Source organism: Lineus longissimus, chromosome 6 (assembly GCF_910592395.1).
Source record: "Lineus longissimus chromosome 6, tnLinLong1.2, whole genome shotgun sequence".
Lineage (NCBI taxonomy): Eukaryota > Metazoa > Nemertea > Pilidiophora > Heteronemertea > Lineidae > Lineus > Lineus longissimus.
In genome coordinates this window covers 4,413,619-4,439,285 of record NC_088313.1, presented here as the reverse complement: position 1 = coordinate 4,439,285, position 25,667 = coordinate 4,413,619, and the positions used below count along the sequence as shown (strand labels likewise).

At 39.0% G+C, this 25,667-nt stretch overlaps 1 protein-coding gene across 2 annotated transcripts in view; it reads left to right on the top strand.

Annotated features, from left to right (window-relative positions):
• Positions 1-25,667, top strand: part of LOC135489702 (alpha-2C adrenergic receptor-like) — a 145,440-nt gene that overhangs the window by 59,571 nt on the left and 60,202 nt on the right. For both annotated transcript variants that reach the window (XM_064775194.1, XM_064775193.1), the window contains exon 2: positions 16,453-16,527. The gene's annotated coding sequence lies outside the window, so the exon portion shown is untranslated. The remainder of the gene's footprint in view (positions 1-16,452; positions 16,528-25,667) is intronic.

Genomic DNA, 25,667 nt, shown 5'->3' with positions numbered 1-25,667 from the left:
CGATTCGTGTGATCCCCGTCCGTCGAAAGCAACTCGAGAAGCTTATGTGTATACATTAGAGTGGCGATTGCCAGCACTTAAGGGAAATATCATGGAATCATACTTGGATTTCCCGGTGTCGATTAATGCATTTAATGTGTGGTCAGCGCGTTTTTTCACCTGATAAGGTCCACCTGCTCAGGAAGTGAAAGAAGTAAGCATTTTATAGAGCACTAAATTCTCGCTTGTGTTTCATGTTATTGCCCTATCATAAAATTCGGTCGAATATTTGAATGACTGTCTTCTTGTATTCAGCCGTTTTTGTTTGAATATAGAAATAATTTAGATGAGTCCTGATTGAAATTGCTTTTGCATACACCTGCCCATATTACGCACCTCATTACACAAGTTCAAATGCAAGAAATCCTTAGGTTTGTACTAGTTGTTATTACACCATTGCAGGTTAGTCGAATATGTGTTTGATATGTCATCGACTGGCTATCATGAAGTTTCAGCATCTACTGCATACTCTACTGCTGGTAGTTTGCAATGCAGGGGCGGTGCTTTGTCCGCAAATTAGCAAGTGTCCATTAAAAAATGTTCAATTGGCAATATAGAGCAGATGGGCAGAGGGATATTGTTTCTACTGAAGTATGAATTGTCTTCAGATGCCCACCTTGAGGTTACGTTCAGTCTTTGATGAAATCCACTCCCTCACCGTCCACAAAGAGTTGTTTCAAATGAGCGGATTGAAAGAAGCACTGTGGCGATTAGTAATAGTTTAGCGATCTAGTAATCAACATTGACTTACAAATCTACCTTTGCGTATATATTTCACCGAGTGAAGATCGATGATGCCAAGGAATGGGAGAGCACCTCTCATGTCTCAACAAATCTGTTTTTCATGAGCCTGCCCTGGTGGTAATGTAAATCCCCTTACAGCCAATCAGTGCATTTAGCTTGCGGTTCTTCAGTCTTGTACGATCGCGGTTGCCATCTACATCCCTGCCAAGTGATAGCTGGTTGAAGAATGGCATCGACTTCTCCTGCAGAAAGATGGGTGTTTCAATTAGTTGACTGCATGTAGCGTTAAAATTGTCTTTCCCTTTTTGACATGTCAGCAACTGAATGTAGTTTATTCTGAATCTCTGCCACTAATGAACAGACTAAGTGAAATGACAGTATCTACGTCTTCTTAGCACTATCGTGTCGGTATAATATTCACCATGAATTCATGAACTATAGTATGCGTGACCAGTTGGGATTTTGATAACTGCATCCAACGTCTTTGCCAGGAGAACACCAATGCCTCGCTTATTCGCGTAATTACAAGGCTTTGACTGCTGGAGATCAGTATCGATGTGTGTAGACGTTGCCCATAGGCAGAAATGCTGTCTCCATATTAATGGGCTTGGGTATTTTTTTCTCACTTGTCCCAGACACGATAACCAATACCTTATTAACTTGGAAGGAGTGTCAATGGCTTTGATACTGCTTGAGTCACGATAGAGCCAATCAGTGCGACTGCTTGGCTACCCAAAACCAAATCCTTGATCGATTTATTTTTTCGTCTTCACATGGATATGGTATACTTATCTGTCCTCAATGCATAACGATTACCACAAGATCATGATATTTGACGACTGCGTTGATATTATTCCAGTGACTCAACGTAGCAATGGCTGCACTCTCTTAAAGGCCACGACTCCTGCTTTTATGATTGCATGACATGGACAGATCCTCAAAGAGTAGACTTAAAGCTCCGCATTAAATCAAGTTTGATCAAACACATAAATGGCTATATCTTCAAAATGGATGGAGCTAATTGCATTGGGTTTTCTGTATTTTATAAAGTGTTAGGTACACTTTTGAAATCGTCTTACAGCAGAAAATGGCAAAATACCTGGAGTTATGGCCTTTAATGTCGGAAAGAAAGTACAAATGCATGTAATAACAACATGGTTGATCTACAAAAATGCTATATACGTACTTCATTTCTGCATTGGTGTAGTGCAACATGTTCATCCGTGATTTCTGATATTATTAATTTCCTGATCAACACTGCAACTTCCATGAGGCTAAGTTACTTTCATTCGTCAAGATAACGCATGAAGAACAACTGCAGATAGGATAGAACTGCTTTATCATTCCTAGAACCAACCAATATCGATGGGTTCTATACCTGATAACCCATGTTTAGCTTGATCCCTTGACCAGTCAGTGCATCCGCCTCTGGCTGGGGTACAATCTAGTAGTAGGTTAGTACAGACAGCCAGGGGGACTCATTCGTAATCGTTTCAAACCGAGTTGCTGATACTCTCATTCATCTTGTTTGTCGGTTTCCCCCGGCTTTGTGTCTCTATTATTTGATCTCGGGAACATCTTGTACGCATCGATTGGTAAAGCGCATTGGTTTTGTCGACATCCGTGAACCATGAACAGGAACAGATCATTCAGCAGTACATTTTTTTAAAGGATGTCTTGACATTTTTCATTCTGCATCTAACTCTTTTAAATCTTTTGATTCATCACGAACATGACGAAGGAAGCTGAAATGAGTTATTTGCATGATGTAACCACGGAGTTGACATAACTTTCGCTAAATGACCAAATCTAAATGAAGTAGAATTAAAAAGGGCAAGCCTTAACTGATTCCGTCGCCGAACATATCTTTAGAGTATCCTCCTGGCTTTTATCAGTCTACATCGATATCATTCAGACACGTCTATTGAATAATTTCTTTGCCATCTGTAGAGATGCAGCATTATCTTGCTATGGAGTTACGGAGCATCATTCGCTAATCAGTGATAAAACTTTTTAAATGTATCAAGTGAAAACATCCATCTTTGTTGTGTACGGGGGTGGATGTGTTAGAATCTCTCACTGATGTTATCTTTACCTCTCTGATGATGGCATGTCCATCTAATGGAATTTCATAGGTGGAACGACAGCCGTTTCATTCTCAGTACGATTTCTCTCAACAACAATGCAGGCCAGTAGTTCAATTATTTTTACCTGATGTTCGTAGCCAATCTGAAGGAAATGTAGGAGTTGTTGGCGCCTGTACCATTCCCCATTGATTGACAGTACACGGAATATTATAAAGCAATACATCAGAGTGCGCCAAGCGCATCCATTTAAAAATACATGTATGGGAAATGTATGGTTGCATGAGAAAGACTGATTGATGGGCTACCAGTGAAAGCTACGGGAGATGCTCTTTGAATGGACTCCTAGTTAAAACCTCTTGTCGAGAGCAATAAATCAGTGGTTAATCTATTTTCATGGAGGATGCATAACATTTGTTAGACACTTCTACCATTCCCTCTGTTGATTGCCGTAACACTGAACAGTAGTCACCCGGTGACTAAAGTGACTAAGGGCAACTGTTAACAAAGATGGCAAACGTGATGGTTGCATGGGAATGACTGATGGAAGAGCCAGGGTAGAATGATCCTCGACTGAGTTCACCGCATGCAACATCATTATTAACCAATTTTTCTTCGTTAAGAAAACTGGCGTACGGAATGATAGATGCTTCCTAAGTATCATTCTACAAATAACTTGATGTACTATGCGATGACTGTGCCTTTGTCAGTTTACTACCCGGTTTCATTTACCTTCATGAAGGTAGTTTCTACAACGAACTGCTTTCATGACACTTGTCATGCCCTGCCTTTTGAATGTTCAACTCGGAGATCTAGGAAAGTTTTCGGCATGGCCTGAGATTAGTCAAGGGGATTGGGAACTGTTATGGTTCTGTGCAGGACCAGTGCATCAAGCTCACCACTGATCATCAGCGTCATGATACGCTCATTTTTCTTCATTAACCTATCAGGAGCTGACAATTCGGAGATGCAGCTTAATGCTCTGCTGCATGTTTAATTCAAGGGAGAATTCTACAGGGAAAAGAAGAAAGTCCAAGCTATATACAGCTGTCATTTGATTTCTAACTCTAAAGCCATTACATACGAAATGGATTTTTCAATTTTTTTTGTTACGTTGTTCTCGCTGCAGGTGTACTTGGAATGAGATTGGCACAGAAAAAGAGAAGCATCCAGACCACTTCTGATTTTTGTCATCGTAATATGCCAAGTCTTGAAGAAATGCCTGCCAACCACATTCTGCAGACGCATTGCAACTCAATGAACAACTTGTTTTTATTTCCCGAATGTTGTATGTAGCACCATGCAAAATATGTAGGCTACTTACATGTTCATTATCTCTTTATGGTTACTGATATAATAATTTTCTCTATGTTTTCAAAGGTTCAACCGATTGTCACTCAATTAGTTTATCGGTTTTGTTTTGTTATTGCGAGAAGAAAGTAGCCCCCCCCCTAAAGATGATAAAACAAGATTTCGAAAAACGCTGCTTTTCAAGTGTTTGATATCTTGAATAGTGTGAGCTCCTCAGGCAGCGATAGTACTGGAATAACTGGTGACGAATCATTTACTTTTTGTGTCTCATCTCGGAAAATCGTAATTTCTTGACATTTTATGACAAATTTATCACACCTTCATGGTCCTTTCACCATTTTCACGAGAGACATGAGCGCACCAATAATAACCTGCAGTATTCCTGTAGGTGTATTAAGATTGCGTTTCGGGCTCTGCAGAAATGTTGAAATGTACCTTATAGCCTGACCCAACGTTGCCACTGAAGTACATCTTCATGTCATGAAAGAACTGGATATCGAACATCTAGGGTGTGGTAGAATAATGCTGGAAATTATTTGTGATATAGAACTACCAGTGTTGGCTTACGTTATTTCAACATAAGTAACACGAATATAGGAGACAGGGGTTTCTTCTATTTCACATTACATTGGCGCTATTAGTCTCTCATTGGCGAGGACTATTTTTTACACCATGTCAAACAAGACCAAATAACTCTGCATATCAGTCACCCAGATAACCAATTGAACCCTCCCTCGTCAAACTTTAAGTGTTTTTACCGTACACCGTTTGATACTTAGAATATACTGTCATGCGTGTGCAAATCAATTCGCTCTGAGTCCTTGGTTTCGTCGCTGCCTCATGTGATTTTATTTTACGGTTAATTAAGATCTTGAAGTGATATGGATAGAGGAAAGAAGTTCGAAATCTTTGATCAAAGCAATTTCCGTATTCTGCAGCGTGTTTTGGTATTTTACAAAGGGTATTGATGCCATCCCAAACATGTTGATCGAGATGAAAAACGTTGTTTGATCCAAGACAGAATTCCGTTTTAACTATTATAAGGCACGTGTTTCAGAGAAAGCCGATGCATCTCTGCTGTTTGGAGTTTATGTTTATTTTTCATGAATGACATCCACCATAGCGAGGTAAATGGCGGAAAAGCACGTTCTAAAGAAAGTTGCAATAAACAACAGTAAAAAATATCTTCTTTTATATAAATGTAGTTTACAATAAAATAAAATACTCCGAAGAAGAAGATAATTAGAATAATGAGGTATGCCAATTAATGAAGTGCTAAATCTTGATGTGGCAATAAGTTTTAAACTAGAATCTGCAATGTACCGCGTTGAATGATGCTGCAACTATTTTTGGTCACTATACGTTTTCTTCTGTACCGTCATGAAAAATTTCCTTTACTTCATGGACGAGATAATGCGGACACATATTGACGTTTCGCCGTGTAACTTATAATCAGGTCGACCTGTCACCTGTATATCGTTTTCCTTTAACACTCGTTAGTTTTCTATCTTCTTGTATTTGCATTTGATCGAAAAAACCCAAATTCCCTGTCTTGTGGGTCATTTATTTCTCTATTGCCTTCGAAAAATATCATATTCGCACGAAACCCTATCTGGTTTGTTTAATATTTTGTTTCGGTATAAAAAATGCCCATCAATATTCAGTCTTGTCGGCAAATCAGTTTGCTGTGAAGTAGGATACTTAAAAAAGACTGAAACGCAAAGTCATCAAATCGATAGTATTCTGTAGAAATATAAGAAAAATATTTTGGGTCTTGTCGTTTTGAATGCAGAACGTAGTTTCAAAGGTATTTTTGTCAACGATTTGTTTTCCAAGGATATAAAATGACTACAGCCTAATCGGAATTAACTTTTTCCTCCTCAAAAAAGACACTGCATCTTCGATGATAAATCGGGATAGACAGACATTATTTTTTCCCTTGAAAAATATACCGCGACATCTGTGATTGAATCGTCTGTTTATTGAAATCTCAGAGGTTTCTAGAGGATATTTCCGGCGCAATTTTGTCATCCCTTACATTTCCTGTCATTATCATGTTTGTCTGGTTGGAGGGGTGGAAGTTGAATAACACCAGATGACAATCCCAATTTTGTCGTTGGGAAACCTTCACAATAATAATTATATTTGTGAGGTCGAGCGGGAGTTGGAAGTGGACTACTACAACTGGCAACAGAAATGTGATTACATTTATCGAATAGCTGGCGCAAAGACAATTTGTAACTTTGTTCACTTCCGATACATCACATGATGTCAATACCTTCATAATATTGCCTTCGGGGACAGTCATATGATTCTGGATCCTATAAATGTTTGATTTTGACAATGGACTTCCAAAAAAGGCCAGATTGTTGGAAACTGTCATCCGACATAAGCATTCGGTGTCTTTAACAGCTGACGTACTGTTTGCCTATTTCTAGACTTTTGTCCTCTTTATCCCGACTCTGGCATATCCATAGTAGTATCCTTGTTATTTCTTTCCAAAGCAAAGTTAATTGTACATACCTGATTCAGCACGTAGCTCGAGGGAAGAGTAAGTTGTACATATTGCAAACAGCTTAGCTTTTCTAAACGGTAAAGTAACAGAGATCGGTGTTTTCTCAGGGAACATCATGTTTCACCTAGACGAACCTTCCTAGTTGGGACTACTTATCAATATCATGTAGTTGCTCTAAGTAATTGTCTTATCACGCCATGCTCTTCAACCTCTTCCCCGTGAAGATCGAGTCGAGTCGAATGGTACACTCATCAAATAAAGGAAGGCTATTTTTTCGGGATTTTCAACTCGAGAAGAAAATATCTTGTATCATAGTCGGCCTCTTCAAACCGGAGGACTCTCGCGTGCGTTTTATTGCTTCAGTGTTCACCAAACAACAGTTTTAAATCGGCTGCCTACAATCTCATGCTGACTCTGAATCGCTTAATGAAGACGAGAAACTACATAAAATCAGTGAAGCTAGTGGTTTATGGGCCATAGCTCATGCTGACCACTCAATTAATGTATCTATTGACATCAGTTATGATGGTAATCTCAACCCGATTATTCGCAAGGTAATTAAAGAGTCATAACATAGATTTCAAGCATACTTGGTCATGGGTGAACAATTGGAATTGGTAACGTTGTCGCGAATCACCAGCCTTCGAAGAAAACACATAAACTGCTTTCAATGAATTGTTTTTGATTTCAAATCAATTTGTCAAATGAGGCTGATTTCTTCACAATCATTCACCTTTGGAAAGCCATTAAAATACTGCACCGGTTAATGATTTTTGTTTTATGTACCGAGGGGTACTCTTAAAGTTCACGTGTATGTCATTAATCACTTATCGAAAAGTTAAACTACTATACTTGGGACTACAAAATATGAAAGTACGTCTCGTCTACTCTCAGATTTGAAATTTGGGGGTTATTTGCTGCTGTTGCGGATAATAAGTATGTAACATGCATACAAAAACTCTGAAATGCGATATGAGGCAGCCAACACCACCACGTTTGAAGTTCGATATTTTTCACATCGTCGCGGATTCTGGAAGGGAGGTACATGTACACATGAAAGATAACAACTTTAATGAATTGTACCTTCTAACCAGGCACCAAAAACTTTTAAAAGTCTCGCTAATAACGGTTTTTGCCAGGTATTGATGGTTCAAGTTTTACCTAGTCATGTTGATCCTGTTCAAACTTCATACTGAAGGAAGTTAAGTGGATGATGGATTGATGACGCGGTTTTTTTAAAATAGGTAACACAAAGTGGTTATCCATGAACACTGAGAGCATGGGATACCAAATTAAACCCGATGGTCTTTGCCGATGTCTTTGGAAATGACTGCCTTGCTCCCAAAGGTGTTTGTGGAGATGTCTAGAGGTTCTATAAAAAGCGCAAAGGACAGTCACCAGTAGCAGAAGACAACATCAACATCATTATTCGGAGAGGATATATGGTGTTAAAAAAGGTTCCCCTGTGTGTTTCTGAACCCGATGGAAGGAAACTCTCAAACGCTTTACTGTTTGAATAAACTCTAAAGGGATCGTGGAGTTTTTTTGAGTTCAGCTGAGCCCTAATGTTTTGGTCTTGTGGATTATCGGTTGTCTGTCAACGTCCCTGTTATTGTCACCCTGTGTAACATTCGAACTGTATCATTTGGTATCTGCTGCTGTCTTTCACCTCTGCCTTTATTTTCACTCTCTTGAAAAGATCGTTGCAGTTGTTTTATTTTCACATCCACTTTATTTTCACTCTCTTTCATTGTCTTTCCAGCAAGTTTAAGCAACTGGCAAAGACGCCTGTAGAATCACCTAACATGAGAACTTAAGTGGCAACAGGAAAAAATGCCACAAGAGCATCTAGATAGAAAAATATCAATTTTGACGAAACTTCCAGCGAGATTTCCAGCATTCCAGAAACACGACAATCGAGTAATTGTGTTTTCGACTCGTTTTTGTAAATCTTCAATTTCGAGGTAATGAAATTTCATTGAGAATTTGTTCGAGACGGTTTCAATTTCATTGTGAGTCTTTTTTCTCTACTGGTGAAAATTTGATTCAAGGAACTTTGTACTGAGACTACCAGCAACCAAGAGGTGTAATAACGCTAGAATTTCCCGGGATGTGAGGCATGTACTCTGAGGATGAAATGCAATCAGAAAAGGTTTGTTGACATCTTGCCTTTGGCCGGAGAGTCACTTCAACAATTGGGTTAGTGCTCAACCAAGGACTAATGGTGACATTTAAAAAATACCCCGAGTCGCATGTACGCTGTCGATCCGAAAGGAGGTTCACTGTTGATGAATTCGAATTTCCTTACAAACAATTACTGTCAACTTGCATTTTATATTGAAATTCTAATTGCTATGATAAGTGTTGCAACAATCTTTGGACAAGTGATCTGTACTAAATTATGAATAGACTGCATTGGCAATGTTTCGATCAAATAGATAATATGAAATAATCCATTACTGATGAAACCCATAACTGAGATGACCTTCATTTACGGAAAAGGCGGAAATGACTATGTTTTACGGTGAAGTATCATTTTTCATCAATGCTTATCTCATCATTGTGTCCATGGGTTTCCTGTTGTCGTTGTTCAAATCAACAACCGGTTACGTCCTTTTGTAACTGACCTCGTGGATCCGGTTTACGGCCTTTTCTTCACTTCCGAAAATTTCTCTTATTTCAACCACTGGCAAAATGGCTTTGGTTCGGCTTACAGACTCTTTCGCTAAGTTCTGTTCAAATTGTATAAATGCGCCTTGTGCCATGACAGCAACAAGCTGTATTGGGTTTCACGTGTAAGATATTTAGTTGATCAGTGTTTTGTGTACTTTGATTGTACACTATGTTCAGCCTGTTTGTTCTGGTTGAAATAACAATACCCCTCAGGAGAATACTCCAAGGTACAAAACAAAAACAATCATAAGATTAGATGTTGTCAAAATTGCTTTTAGTCTTCAGTCGAAAGCTGTTAAATCGATGATTGATGATGTATCTCTTGCATTTCAACACGTTACAATGAAAGAAGAACGTGTAACAGGTCCGTGAACGTGATAGTCATTTCTGCTAAAGCCGTGTTTTTGTAACTTAGTGTTTGAAACATTACACTTTTGACTTCTCCTTGTTATCAGAGGTTTTTGAGTATGACCTCTGATCTACATCCTTTTTACCAAATAATCGAAGTTGTAGTATTTACCGTGAGTTATCATGGTGGCAATCACGATGCATCTGCTACTAACTCTCCCTTACGTCGCCTCTTAGTTATGTGACATAAATAATTTGTTCCAAATTAACAGTGTCAATTTAACGGATATTCACTACAGCAGCTACTTTTCTATTTTTTCAATTCTATTTATTGCCACGACAAGTATTCAGAGAACTTCAATGCTTCAATTAAACGAGAAGATGATGAGATGGTTTCTTTAAAAACTGTGATGATCGATTTGGTTCGTGTCATTATGAAGAAAACCGGCGAAAAAATTCTCATCTTCACCGTGCTACCAATAATCGAAGTCATGATTTGAAGAGGAAAAAAAACAAAAAAACCCACAATCGCATGAACCTCGGCGAAAAGTTTGAAGATCACGACTTTGGTAATTGCATTCTTTGTCAGTGAATCCCCGTTAAGTGCCTGTCATTGTGATTTTGCACTCGAGGGAAGTCCATTCTTGCAACCTTTGAGCAAAATAAAACCTTTCGCGTGGCGCAACAATCGTTAAAAAGTGAGGTTTACGTTGTCTTAAATGAAAACGTGACCGACATGACTGTTATTTGGAATGAAGTTCGTTCGGAAATAAATAATTGCATGGCTCCATCAATCAATCACTCTGTGATGGCTTTGCTGATTTAGCTGAAGGAAAGATTACGTGACCGGGGTTAACGTAAATTACATACTTTTCTTAGTCTTAGCAGAGAGTATGTAATTATTCCCTCTGCTTATCATATCAACTATGAGTATCATCTGCTGTGAGAGGCTATTTAGGAAAGAATGTGAGAACGACATTGACGACAGTAATGCTCAGGCTGTTTACGCATGGCAGTATCTTGTGGAATATTCCTTCGCTGTGAAATAGCACAATTGCATGGAAAAGGGCCAATGTATCGGCGAAGATGCCAGGCATAATGATTACTCTGAAATTGAGGCTGTCTTTGTGTATAAGGTCTGCCAAGGTCCCTTTGAACGATCCATGCGTGGTCATCTGCCAGCCTGATTGATAATTTTCAGTTCCTGCAAGCCTTGAGTAGAAACGAAGACGTTTCAGTTCGTTTGGATAACCTCTTGAAACATTCTTACTATAGACCCATGGTCAGGTGAATTCCCCATACGCTGTAGAGAACCTACCGCCGCCCTTGCATTGTCCGCCCCACATGGATTGACAAATACCAAGACAAATGATAACAGTATTACCTTACTCCTTCAGTATTGCTTGTCCAGTTATTGGGGAGGAATATCATAGGGTTCTATCTGCTCCACTGGTTCTGCTATATAGAAATGATGGAAGAGGGTGGTTTGACAAGTAATCTGGTTGAGCCGATACAGACATGACCGTTCCGTCCAACGGAAATTTGGGCTGTTTGATTTACGGATTTGTCGTTGGCTGCATCAGAAATTGCTTTCAGTGGTTCACCTGGGACGCCTTAGCCATGTTCAGCAAGTTCATACAGGAGGCGCTCAGGATCGGATGCCCTATATTGTTTCAATCTCTCTATTTTCTCCTGCGAAAATTGTCAATGAAAAGGTTGGTCACGGTGACACTCCTGCATCTTTAGCTATCGTAGTTTTAATTCAGCAACATTACTAAGAGCTTCTTTTAACCCAATTGGTATTGCCAGTTGTTTGGACATTTGAATATAAATCTTTTTCCGTTGTGGCTGGAAGATTGATTAAAAACCTGCTTGGAAATTTGAGCCGATATTTTAGATCATAGGAAATACAGGAAACCGCCGCCGCTATGTATTACTGCAATATGCTCAATAACTTACAACGTTATTGGTCTATACCTGCTTGTAACAGGCCTGGTGATCATTTACCGCCCAGCTAGGAAATCTTCAAGCAATTCTTCAAAATCAGGTCTCACTGCCATCGGAGTTTGTTGTTTCTGTTGGTTACTTAGTGGTAATCAAAATTCTAAAAGCTTCAATTACAGACATGAAAGTCTTTAATTCCTGATCGATCAAGTGGAGGGTGATTCTAGCTGTCAAGAATGAAACCACATAGAGAACGAATGGTTTGTTTTGAGGGGGCGGCATATGGATTTCTACTTGAACATAATTTAAAAAAATGTGGACCTGGCAGAGCGCTTGAGACAATGGTGACAGGCAACGAGAAAATTATTTTCAAGCCGACTCAAGCAACTGTCGTAAAGAAAGCAAGTTAAATCAGATAAGTTTATTGATGCCTTATCATGCTGACATTTCGTATCTAGTAACTAGTACCTTCATTTCTCTAATGACGGGGCAGTCAGAATACTCCAAGAGCATCGAAACTATAAAAAAGTATGAGTAAAAGTTACTCATAAAACACTTTCTAAATAATTACCAATGCCCGCCACTCATTATTTTAAAAAGTTTTATCCCTATATTGATTCAGGTTTATGGCTAGAAGAAATGGCATTTAAGCTGCAAAGAGCAAGGTTAAATAAAAAACAAACATAGGCCTATTTACCAAAAGATATATATGCTATGATACTGTTTTTTCCCCCAAATATAGCATATTTCGCGAATTCTCGAAAACTAAAGTGGTAAACACTGCACTTCTTGCTGGAGTTATATGATGTCCAAAAAAAGTAAACACATAATTACGCTTATGAGATTTATTTCTATTATCGAGATGCGAACGTCGTATGCGGAACTCGCTTACTGTGCCAATTAAAGAAAAATCACAAGGCGCTTAATATTCAAAATGTTGAACATAGAGCAAGATATCTTATAAACCGAAGCACAGTTACCGAAAATTATAAGCGTTTTATAAATTTCATATCGTGCATCAGTTCTTTGAAGTTTTATCGGTAATTTTTTTTCTAGATTAGTAAATGGCAAATGAAAACTCCTGCGTATTAAAACCTATGTCAGAACGTTTTCTGCGGTAAAAACCCCCGCCGCATTTCGTCGTTTTCAATAACGCAACGGATTCTAAAGCAATTATATTTTCCTTTGCTTAGAAGCGATTATTCCGGTTGGTCGTACCCAAAAGGCCGTGCCATCTTCATAACTCACGGCTCCTTGCGATAGGTACCTTGGATCCAATGTATCATCAGTAATTTCAATGGAATCAATTAATAAATCCTTCATCAATTTAACACGTCAGTGACAAATTCTGTCATTCGGGAACCCTCGGGGAAACGGATAATATATTTAATAAAGCACGATTTCTATCTGGTGCACCGTAATCGTGAGAGATATCTGTGTGCGAAGCAGCGGTGCTTGATCGCGACTTTTAGATGCTAATAATCGGTTTGTCGTTGCCAATATCGATTTGAGGAGATCGAATTCTTTTTATTTATCTCCGATAGAACGCGTTTCTATTTTTCGTTCTCCTTTCATCTTCTGCAGCATACCTCAACAAGAACGGTTAGTTTTACAGGTCACAGAGTTAATTCCATCCATACATTCAATTGGCTATTTTTGCTGTATTAATGTTGCACTAACTGTCAAAAGAGCGCCGCGCTGCTGCATCTGTTAGGTTACCAGCTGGATTAACTTTGATAAACAGCATAAAGGAGTGCTAAGCCGCGTTTGGCGTTGTAATGTTTTTGCATGAAGATGATGGTCTTTGACATCGGTGAACAGCTAGGTTACTGAGATTATGGTTACTATGTAACCCGGTTGATAGGTCATCTGACAACCTACGCCGACCGCTGTAGCTGATCAGGGCCAATCTCAGTACTTTCGATAAAGAGACGCATGCAACACGGCCCAAAATTACATGTAAATAATATCAATCGTGGGCTATTTGATATTGCGTGGGTGAAGCGGATATCTTAGTGTTTTTGAGCGGACGGTCAAAACATCCCATTTTAATAACAACACCTGTTGAAGATGTTGTTTGTTTTGATACCAGCTGAGAGAGCGCCTTATGGAAGTACCAGAGATTTATGAAATAGACATTCTAGAACCTCAGACAACTCACATCATTAACAAAAAAAGGATGCATTTTCTCCATGGGCGGCAGTAGACCGATCTTAAGTTATTTCATTATGTTTTGCTGGTCGGTCGGTCGGTCCGGGTCAGCTTGATCTACGGGTAACAAAACACCTCAATATTTCAATAAATCGGGGAATAGCTTGATCGGGCTACGATCGGCCCATCGAGGACTGTTTACGCCGTGTTACTTCGAATCACATCCATATCTTTTTCGGAGCTATTCAACTGAATGCTACATTACATTTGGTAGCAATAACTTGTGATGGAATGCACAAAAATAATAGGAGAATGGCCTTGCCTATGGATTCTGAATGATATCTATTGAAACAATGACATTATACTAGCGTTTGTTTGACGAATGTATTACGTTACTTCTATATCTTCCTTTTGGTTACTCGCGCGCTCAAATGAAATTAGATATCGATTACGGATGATATCAAGGAGATCGCTTTGTTCCAACTTCGCAAATGATGAATTGTTGTTTATGCAACTTGATTGCCCTTTAAGAAAGCTTTCGTATAGTTTTGAGTTGCCATTGTTAAATCAGGGACACGTTTTATAAGTTTCTTTCCAAAAAACTTAAAAATAACATTACCGAAATAAATATAAAATGTAAGAAATGTACATGTATTAAAAGTGCTCATTTCTTTGACACTGTGTTAATTTCGATAATTTCAGGCGCTCCGTGCAGCGATCATCTTTGTGCAGATTGATGCACATATGCTGCTGTAGACGAAGGCCGGCATCATGACGCCATTGAGTTGTTCTCGATTAATGACTGAATAATCCGCCCGATTCTTTCAAGGACGGTTCAATGGACATTTTCGTGATCTTACACCTTCATTGGGTTGTTGTAGTAAACCTGGATTGTTAATCTTCTTCGTTGACATTCGGATGAATAAATGATGAAGGACAAGGTATTATTTGCTCTCATGAGCGATGTGGCCTCAGTGCCTGGTCAATTATTCAATAACACATTCAATCTTTGGTCTCTTCCAATTCAGAACTGTGAACACTCACACATATCTATTATGGTCAATTTGGAGGTATGATTTCACTGCTATCAAACAACGTCTCGTACTCTTGGGCTTGGATGTCAACAGAATGCATTCAGCATTCGATTGTTAACTCCACCGTTCGTGTCGGTCTCTTCCAAAACAAATCATATATAGTAGGGTGGGGGAATATGGACCTATCAAGGACAAAACGTCTGCTTGTGAGGACATGACAGAGAACAGCCAATTTGTCTTTTTTCTACCACCTGAGCCAGCTGCTGTTTTACAGTTACATCTTTTACCACAACACCTTTACCTTTGGATTTTTTATCGGTGGTCCTTTGTCCGTAGCGTTCGGGTTTCCATAGCCTTCTGCTTTTTAGCTTTGACCTAATTCAATGAAATCGTATTTACGCGATTTTGCTGATGTCCGTGTTTGTGAGCTGTAAATCCCGCCTCACGAAAGTGCTGAACCAGTTGTTCTTTATTGTCATCATCAAGAGTGGTAGTTCTCCCAAGGGCTGTCGAACCAGTATCTCTCTGCAAGCGTCACTCTAGGTGTCCCAGGTGTCTTCGAAGTGTTCTTAGAACGCCACTAGGGCCACCAGCTGGTGGGAATGTGACCAGTATTTCAAGTGATATGAGCGAGAAGGTAGTCCGTCAGTTGACGTCGTGATCATTGGACGACTTGCTGTTGCCAACCCGTTGTAAATCCAAATTAAACATTTTAAATGGAATCTGACGACCATGTGCATAATTTCGCCATTTTTCATTTTACTGGTCCTATGTCGGTGTTATCAGAGACAGTATATTTTATAACTTTGAAGCCTTTGCGTTCCAGTGCTTTTTCTATTCAATTGCTTCATTGCGCTTTCTTTCCAAGGAGAAAAAATGCCACTTTATCGACTACCAACATCCTCCATTTCTAAACCTCTCTAAAGAACATCAAAAGATCTGCCGATCATGCTGATTATTGGGACTCTTTTTCCTGACAAAAAGTAAGCTACTAAGTCTTTGACATAACTCCACGTCACTGATGTCGTCGAATCCTCTTCTCTGGCGCATGCTCAATAAATGATCTTGAGATATTTTATTGGAAAAAGCGATCGAGGAGAGTATAAAACTTTTTCCCTTTTACTTTCTCTTTACTTATGACAGGAGCCCCCATGGTCGGGACATCCTTTTATCGAGATTTGCCTGGAGTGTCATCTACAAAGGTGTATGTCAAGTCAATTTCTTCGAGACAGTTTATTTTATCACGTGTTTTGCATAAGATGCTAGAATGGAGGCGACTCATTGGCAAGGTTCTATGCGGAGGTGGTAACTAGATAATGCAACAGAAATGCTTTCCAAAGAGCTTTTCAGTACGCGAAAGACAAACAACGAACATGACAAATTCTTAAGACTGCATTGGGCGGACGAAAAGGGTAGATAATTTCGCAGTATTTATCATGCTAGCATGTGAGCGAAATATCGAATAGCAAGCCATTTACTGGAGAATAAGGTGCTTCTTGAGCTTACCTCGGTGTGTATTGGTTAGACTAGAAGACTCTGCAGTGCGATTCCAAGATGGGTCTAAACTAACTGTAACATATACGTATACGATATGTCTCTCTCTTTTCAGATTTCGTAGGATTATAAGTGGATTCTTAAAGCAACTTACTAATGGATAAATCGTAACAGACAGAATATTTGACCGGTAAGTCAATTTCTCGACCTGATTTTTCTTGTGCCTTTGGGAAGTCCGTTAGAGTTTTCATCGATGTACACTAGTGCTGACAAGAACCTTCGAAGGTTTTTCAAGAGCTCACAACCATTATTTTTAAGAGTGCAAACTATTATCAACATCTTTAAATGCTCGGTCCTGAAACTTTAAAAATGCAGGAGAAGTATATAAGAATTACTGATGTAAGTTTTCTACTACAAAAGTGCTGATAGTATTCGCCCCTTCGTCATACTATAATGAGTAATATAATAATAATGATAATAATAATAATATTAATAGATAATAGTAAATTTTTATTAATGATTAAGGCCATCGGCCCCTAACAGTAATACAAATTAATATATCAAGCAATACAACTCAAGGTAACAATGCAAAGTAATATAATTAACATTCAAGTCTCCTACCCTCCCCACTCTTGTATAGAAAAACTGACAAATTATGCAAGGTTTCTGCACACCTACTCTTCATTAAGGAGACAAAGGAATATCTCGTCGGCTCTGAGAAAGGTAACAATCTGGTACGAAGATCTTGCAAAAATACACGTACATTCAAAACATGAAATTCATCGTCGAATTCGTTACTATTGCAATAGCGACATACAGCTAATTCCCTTGTGGACAATGTTAATATGGAATGTTTATATTCAGACGGACCCATGTTAGGGTTTCCAAGATTCCAGTGTTCATCAGTTGAAGGCAGAAATATCTGATATTGTATTGCAGTCTGACATGCCTGAGGGTTTACACGGTTGAGGTCTGTATTCAGACGTACGTCAACGTTTCAGCAGTATCTGTGGGTTGGTAACGTCTGCAACGTAAGTGTGTTACAATGTTAATAATTTCTTGCATTTAAATCACGAATATTTTTTTCAATGTTGAGAGTTTATACAATGTGTTTGTCACATATTAGGGAGTTTCCGCATCGCTTACGATTACGATTACGATTACGATTTCAAAGTCGTAATCGTAATACTCTCAAAACCGGCATGAACCAGAAATTTTGTTTCCGCATTCACACCAACGACTTGGTGTACTGTAGTTTAGGCCCTATACTCTGCTCTCATGCTCTGGGTGCACTTTTCTCGGCGCTAAAACATGATCAAAATCGCCGTTGATCACATTAAATGCAGTTCCTATGTTTGACAGATATGTTCTAAAGTATTCTTCAATGAATATTTCACCTTGAATTTGATATGTAGCGTGGAAAAGAGGCTTTTCGCTAATCCATGTAATCGTTTTTCGACTTACGAAGATCACCCGGAATCCTCGTAAGAACAAGACGAAAGTACCATGGACGATTTCGCCGGGGATGTCGTAGCACCAAAAATCGATGTCGCCAAACACAAATCGTAATCGTAATCGTAATCGTAAGCGATGCGGAAACTCGCTATTATCTGTGAAAAGTCTTCCAATTCAGAAGGTTTATTGCACAGTTGTGAATGTTGTACATCAAATAGAAATGCTTATGGTGCGGACGTCTTTATCGGCTGCCGTTGTTTTTGTATGTTTGCTCGTGCAAAGGCTCTCACATCACAGTCGTCTGTTCATACTTACGCGGTAGACAAAGCCATATGCCCAAAAAACCTACAACTCTGCTGCAATCACTGCCAACAAGAGAAAAAACAGTACTGATTCACCAGATATAAAACATAGTTAAGACTGTGATAACCAACGCGAGGTAGCTTTATAGCAGTTAAAAGGAGACATTGGGGAGAATAAATTACGCAAGTAGATAAGGAAGTAATATGTTACATATGAGTGATGTGCCCATTAGAAGAAGACAAAAACTTTCGGCAATTCAGCGCGCCATTTTAGGCATTAGGGTGTCTATAAGCCCCTGAAATACAATTCTGAAATACAACGCTTACACCTATTCCATCGGTTGATATCATGATAGAAAATGGGGCTCGCTATGATTCGTGTTTCTTGGGCTTCGCGAAAACTCACATATACTCTCTGTTTCGTGAATATGTGACACCTCGGAATTAGTATATTTCAATACATTGAAGCAAAAATGAATATTTGCCAGCACTTTTCCTACAGCCACATGTTGCACAAGCATTTCTTTTTCCTCAATTACACTCATGTTGAACATATGAAATGATGCACAGAAATAAGGATAGGTGGTGAAACCAAGAGAGAAAAAACCGTTTGCAGCATCCCGAATGTGGCTATGGAATGACAGATTTAAGTTTATCTTCATCTTCTCCAAAAATAGAAACAAACAAAAAAACCCAGTGTGGTACAGAACAAGATCAAAGGAAGCCATTTTCTAAGCGTAGCCATTCCAAAATATAACAAAACATCATACCCTTTAATTGTTTGCAGTAGACAACACGAGACCGACAGCTAGTTTAACAATATATTGCTGCAAAATCCTAAGCCAACAACGGCGAGTCACTACGAAAAAATCGGAAGCAATGAAGTTGATTCATGGCACGTAGACTGTGCACTCCCTCTTGGATGTCAGTTTGATTATCCGTAAGCCAGCGCGTTGATGCCGTTATCCTGACAGCCTTACATCATGCAGCCCACTCACGAGCTTATCTTGGTCTTCAAAGTAGACACCAGGGGAAATGTAATCACGGGTATGACTTGATGATCCTCTAAATGCCGTAACAGATCAATTGGACCTGCTTCGCAGTAAGCAAAATAGATGTTACAAATCATATTCATGGAGTCCACTAAAGTCTTGTTTCTGTATCTTTCTTTGAAAACTTGACGCAAATACCCTGGGCACGCCAAGCTTGTAAACACACATGACCTGTTTCTCTAGGTTCACAGTAGGCATCGGGGGACAATTTTAGCGACAAGAACCACTTTATGGGTCTTTTATATGCATTAGCACACTTCTACCGGCCATTCAGGGCAACTTATGCCAGGTTACGAGCGGTTACTATACGAACCGGTAATTCTTATTACTTAGTCCAGGCGATCAAACTGATTACTCAAGAACTTTTATCGGTTGCTTTGATGCATTTTACAGTTTTAACGACAACGGGTTAACATGGCGTTGCTCTATACAGTCATGTGATAGGGTTCAGGATAACACGTTAACATGGCGTCCATTATCTGGTCTCAGTATTTCATCGGTCAAACTCCATTAGTAAGTCTGTGGGAAGATCATACGCCGCTCCTCTCTGAAACTTTAAAAACGAAGCCTTTTGTGTATACGATATATACAGGGAGCATGTAACTAAAGAATAATCTGTCTCTGTCTGAAATTATAGAGCATCATTGCTTTGGCCAAGCAAAAAAATGACGTGCATGCAGGTTAGATATCTAAACCCGCCTTTTTGAAACTTTAATGTTACGTGACAGGTTACAGTATTGCATCGGCTACAGTATTGCATCTAAGGACATGGTCGTGCCTTTCAGTTGAATTGCTTGAAGAGCCGTAATTTCTTTTAATTCGGGCGCATGAGTTTTCATCACGCTTTTCAGCTTTAAGTGTAAGTTGGCCATTGGTATTGGCGCATTCTAAGTTAAATCTCATCGATTCTTAGTTATCACTATACCCACCACTAAACATGCAAGTGACAACCAGAATGGGTAGTCGGTCTTGTAGATATCAATTCAAGGGCTTCAGGGGATCTTAAATGAGAACTTGGGTGTTATGTTGTCTGCGTGGTACGTGCGGATACTTTAAATATATTTCACTAGCTTACGTGGGAGTGTCTTGCCAGAACAATATTTAACAGTTCTAAACAAACTTGGGTGTGCAAATCGACTTCGATTATGTTTTTATACCTCCCGTCTAACCCATTAATTACCTCCCGTCTAACCCATTAATTGTCGGCCTTCGTATCAATCGAGACTATCAGTTCTTTAACTTCTGTTGAACATCTCTCTCAGCAACTTTCTTTCAATCATTTCCCCAACTTTCTCAAGACGATTCAGTTTAACCGTCATCTTTCTATATAAGTGGAATAAGTACACCCCTGCCATTTTGGCCTTCTTACGTGATCTATCACCAGTGTTTTCACGGCTTAAAATCTCATGCTTCGGCCATCGTCTCTTACTTGTATCCTCAGCCTTGACATGAATGTCCTTGTCTTCGCCTACTTCGGGTCGAGATAGTAATTAATAATACCAGCAGTGTATTGAATGTCTCTTTAAGCCGTGTTATACGACGATAATATCTGTATTTGATCTAATTACACGCGTAATGAAAACGACTAATTTGCCTTACATCAAGGTTCTTAATAAATTGATTAATTTACGGCTAATTTTGGATATGAAAGTAATCAAATGAACGCTCACCCAAATGCCACCCATTTGTTTGAACCCTTCGACGCCATTACAGTCTATTAAGAAATCTAGGCCAGTTGTTCAGTATCTTCTTAACAACAATTACTCCTAATCATACATACATAAGAGTTTAAAAAAAATTGACGTTGTGCGGCATTTATTTGGAAAACATGTTACGAGGTATAGTGATGCATTCGTACATCGTACGTTGTACATGTACATGTACATCGTGAGAGATCGAGCTTAAGTTTCGTAATGTGAATTAATATGATTATACCAGAAATAAAAAATTGTGGGAAGATACTGTTTATCTGAAAGGTCAGGTGATTCTAACTGCGGATAAAATCGCCCTACCAACACGCTCCCGCAGCAAAAATAAGAACTTGAACATTTACCAATGAATGTACCGTAGAAGAACATGAAATAACGAATTTAACACTTGACATGAGCGTTATAACTTGTAAAATAGCAAACTTAACACTTGTGAATGGGCATAATAACATGAATTTATCGTTAGCTTCGAAAGTCGAACAGAAAATACTTGTTATTCAACTTATTATTCAGGAGGTGTAATTGCCCTTAAGGAGATGATATATCTATAAATCGATATTTGAATTATGTATGATATTGCTTATGCCTTTTTGAAAACAGCTCGGGGCTCCTGGGAAGAGATATAAGGTTATCTGTGATGTGGAGTGTGTTAACAAATAAGGACAAATATTAGCTAAAAAATAACATTATTTTGCAGAAATATTATTGATTGGCAAAGTATCTCTTTTGAGATGTCAATGTCCACACGCATTCAGCAAATTTATGGCAAGTTAATCTTTGTTGATGTTTGGCCTTTTTACGTGATCTGTCACCGATGTTTTTACGGCTTGAAATTCCATGCTTCGGCCATCAACCTTACTTGTATGCTCAGTCTTAAAATGAATGTCCTCGTCTTGGGCTACTTCGGGTAGAAATTTATGGCAAGTTAATCTTTGTTGATGTTGACAATACCGTTGGAAAGACACAAAGATCATAACTCATTCAACCACCGCTCGCATCTGCAAGAGACTACGCCATTATGTTCTTCTATACGGTTTCTGACCTCTCCCCAAACTCATTACCATTGCGCCTCTTCACCACTACCACTTCGGTCATATTCCGCTTGAGGAACACACTGTTGTTTGATAACCCTTTTGGGAAGAGGAAGGGGGTCTTTGTTTTGATTAAAAAAGTTTCATCAAGATTGCAGCAAGTCTTTTGAGCACGATCTTTCCGGGATCTGTATATGCATGCGCGGGAAGGTGCGCACCGGTCAATGCCTGTTGGAAGGTGCGCATCAGTCAATGCGTGTGGGAAGGTCCGCGTCGGTGATGCGCTTTTGGTTGGCCTTGTTCAAGCTATCCGTCATGAGATGGGTGAACCTAAAGCCTCTCTGAATATTTCCGAGCACTCAGTAAACGAAAGGGAACTCATGTCCCAGAAAATAATCATTTCCGTAAAGATGACAATCCTTCTTAGCCTCTTCGCTAAGAAAATTACTCCAAAGTTTTGTCATTGATTCGAATTGTTACAACCGGAAATTGAAAAGCTCAACTATTCGTCATTTTCATAAAAACATACATATAGACAATGCACTAAATAGTTTTTGTGGTTCAATATTCTCAGAGAACAAATCTTATAATTTGATCAGAATAGTAATAATAAAGTTTGATACGACACGTGGAGTTGCGGTGCTTTCAGGACAGATATATGATGAAGACTATTTTATCAATTTCATTTCCTAATGGCGACCGGAGTCGTGCAGAATGCTACTTATGGTAGAGTTATTCAGGCATATTTAAAACCTAAAATCTAATCATCTAAAACATTTAGACATCTCTCCGCACAGGCCTACCGTGTTGGAGTGGCCAGCTGAGAGCAACAATCCTTTACTCTCTCGGGCGACCGTTTTTTTAACTTAAAAATTTCTTTGTTTAGGTTGAGACGTATTGTTTTACTCTAGAATAGGATAGCTACATGTTGTAAGGTTTAAGGAATTGAACCCGAGGCGGAGGACCTTGGTTGAGTTACCAAGACACTCGAGGGTGGAGCTAAAATACAGTCCAAACCCGAGCCGACAGGCGAGGGTTTGGACGAAATTTTAGCTCCACCCGAGAGTGTCTTGGTAACTCAACCAAGGTCCGAAGCCGAGGGTTCAATTTCTATTCTAAAATACCTCAAACTTAAAAAGATAGGCCACGAAATAACTTGAATATGTGCGAATTTGGCAAATTCCATCCATCGCCTGCCCGGAGCGCCGGTAGCGCCGTTGTTTACATTATGTTACGGCAGCCCGTATAGGAAGTTCGGATCGGCTCGCTCAAGTGACGCTAAAATCCGCGCAAATGGGCTATTTGGAGCGTTTTTCTCAGCAAATATGTGTAGTGCTCATTAAAAAACTTAGGGTGGTTGATGCTTCCTTGGCTGATTTGTGTTTGAAGCAGTGTTTTGAGAGCCTCAAACTTCTGAAGTGAGCTGTGTGCATGGTTCCACATTTTAGTGCAACCCGAGGGAACTTTGGTAGAGCATCTTGGTTGCGTGTCCAAAACACTCCACTCTCAGAACGAGGCTTATGCATTTTCCATTTAAAAGTTGACTTTACGGTACCAAGGTATTTTAGAATTTGTGTCCAAATATTAACAGTATGGCAATGCAAAACAAAAGGAGTATGACCATTTAATCTCTTTCAGGTGTTACTTGCCTTTAACCTAATATTACGCAACGGTACAATGTATCCCTGTGAAAGAGACCGCGAGTAGCATTCCGCGAAGATGACGTCACTGCAGCTGCTGCCCTCTATTTCCCCATCGCTGAATTACAGGCAATGTTGGACAAACATGCGGTTTCGTAATGGATTCAGGCTTTCTAACTAGGGCAGTTAGATTCAATCTGGCATATGTCCGAGTGTTGAAAATACTACATAATTGTTCTGAATATTTCTCTCTCTGACTCTATGGTATCACTCATGCTAAAAACAATGCAGGGTTAAAGATAATTGACTTTGAAATAAGCTCAAATGCGTAGAAATAAGTGTCGAAGTCCGACTGTCACGTGACTAAAACGTCATCAATATCTTATGCAAATGACCTTGTGAGCTATAAATAGTAACTTCGCGGAATGCTATTTGAGAAGTTCGAGACCAGAGAGTTAGACCACAGTCGAATCCCAAGTACCTCTAGTTACAGTAACATACGTTTCATAATCGGTGTACAACTGTTCCAGGCATCGGCATCAGATGGACGTAACTAGCTACTAATGTCGAAATTTTAATAGCTTTCCATCTTTTTTAATCAGAAAACAAATGTGACCCACCACGGCAAAATGAGTCGCATGTCGCACAGAAGATGAGCCTAAAATGACATCAGGACAAATTGGAAGAAACTGATGTACTCAGGTGTCACAAAAGGCAGACAAAAGTGAAATGAACAACCAGTCCGTCTCAACCTGCCAAGCTCGGAGCGACATGCGACTTGTTTCGTCATGGCGGGTCACAAATGATACAATATGTACCCAAATACCATTCACCGACAATGACAAAGCAGTTTATGCAAAACATCTTAATTTGATCAACTTGCATCAGCATAATGAAATTAATTGGAAAAGAAAGCATGTAGGCATGCATCGTATACATGTTCAGCTATATGTCTTGGCGGCAAGTGATTAATGTTGTTGGTGCAAGATTAGAGCCTTCAGTATAAAAGCATTGTATAATTAGCGCGAGAGTATATTCTTGTTTGTGATTCTTTAATCAAACGAAGGATACTTAATATTCGAAAGAGCAAGTGGATTGAACTGTACTGCATTGAATAATGCAGTCACAGAGAGTATTTATACGGACTTCTGCTTGGAGACGATAAAAATCCGGCTTCAGGTTTTCAGGTTGCTCATGGCTATTATTTGCCAATTTGTAATTCTTGCCAAATGACTCTACATGGTCCATGGAGGCCACAACATCGCAAGATAATATTTTCTTTCAACTTGGTGATGATGATATGGTTATCTTATTTGAGGCTGACATTTTTCGAACTAGAAGACGACAAAATAATATGCCACGTCCATTATTTAGTCATAACTTTGATAAAGGAAGCCCAAAGCTTTAGACTCTTTCAATTAGCTAAGTTTTTGGTAATCCTATACATGTACTTTAATCAGTTTTAAGAGTCTTATTGCTAATATCCGATTCATCTCAATTTCATGACTCTAATTTCTGCTTAGCTCGGATAAGGTTTAATCAGTAAACTATATGTTTTATAGTTACAAGACTTTAAAATTTCAGAGTTACATTAAACTATGTCGTCATTGTCAGTCTATGGATGTTATTAATGTATAAAATCAAAACAGTATCGAAAAGTCTGCAGTTGAAGGCATTTCCTAATGATAGCATCAATAAGGAAATATTAAAGCTGTTATGTCATAATGTCAATCTTCTGATTCTATGATTCTAATGAAAATGTCATGGACACATCTGAGGTAAGAGGTAAGAATCGAATAAAGTTCTGCCGCACGCACTGTTTATGTATGTTGTGGTGCATGGTGTCGATGTTTTTCGTAAAGAGCTATCTATCATCGACTTGCTAAAAAATGATGCCTTAGGTAATGGATGTCTTGGACGCGGATATGCAACAGCTCGAGAAACACTATGGAAGCCGCTGTCTCCCATGAATAAATGTCTTTTTATGTTTTTTTTTTGTGATGAGCATTAATCACGATTAACCCGTGTATGTATGTATACTATATGCATGTATAATATCTTTAGAAGTGGAAGACATTGTGTACACCTAGAAAGATGAAAATCCCAGATACCGTTTTATGTGACTAATTGCTTACATCATT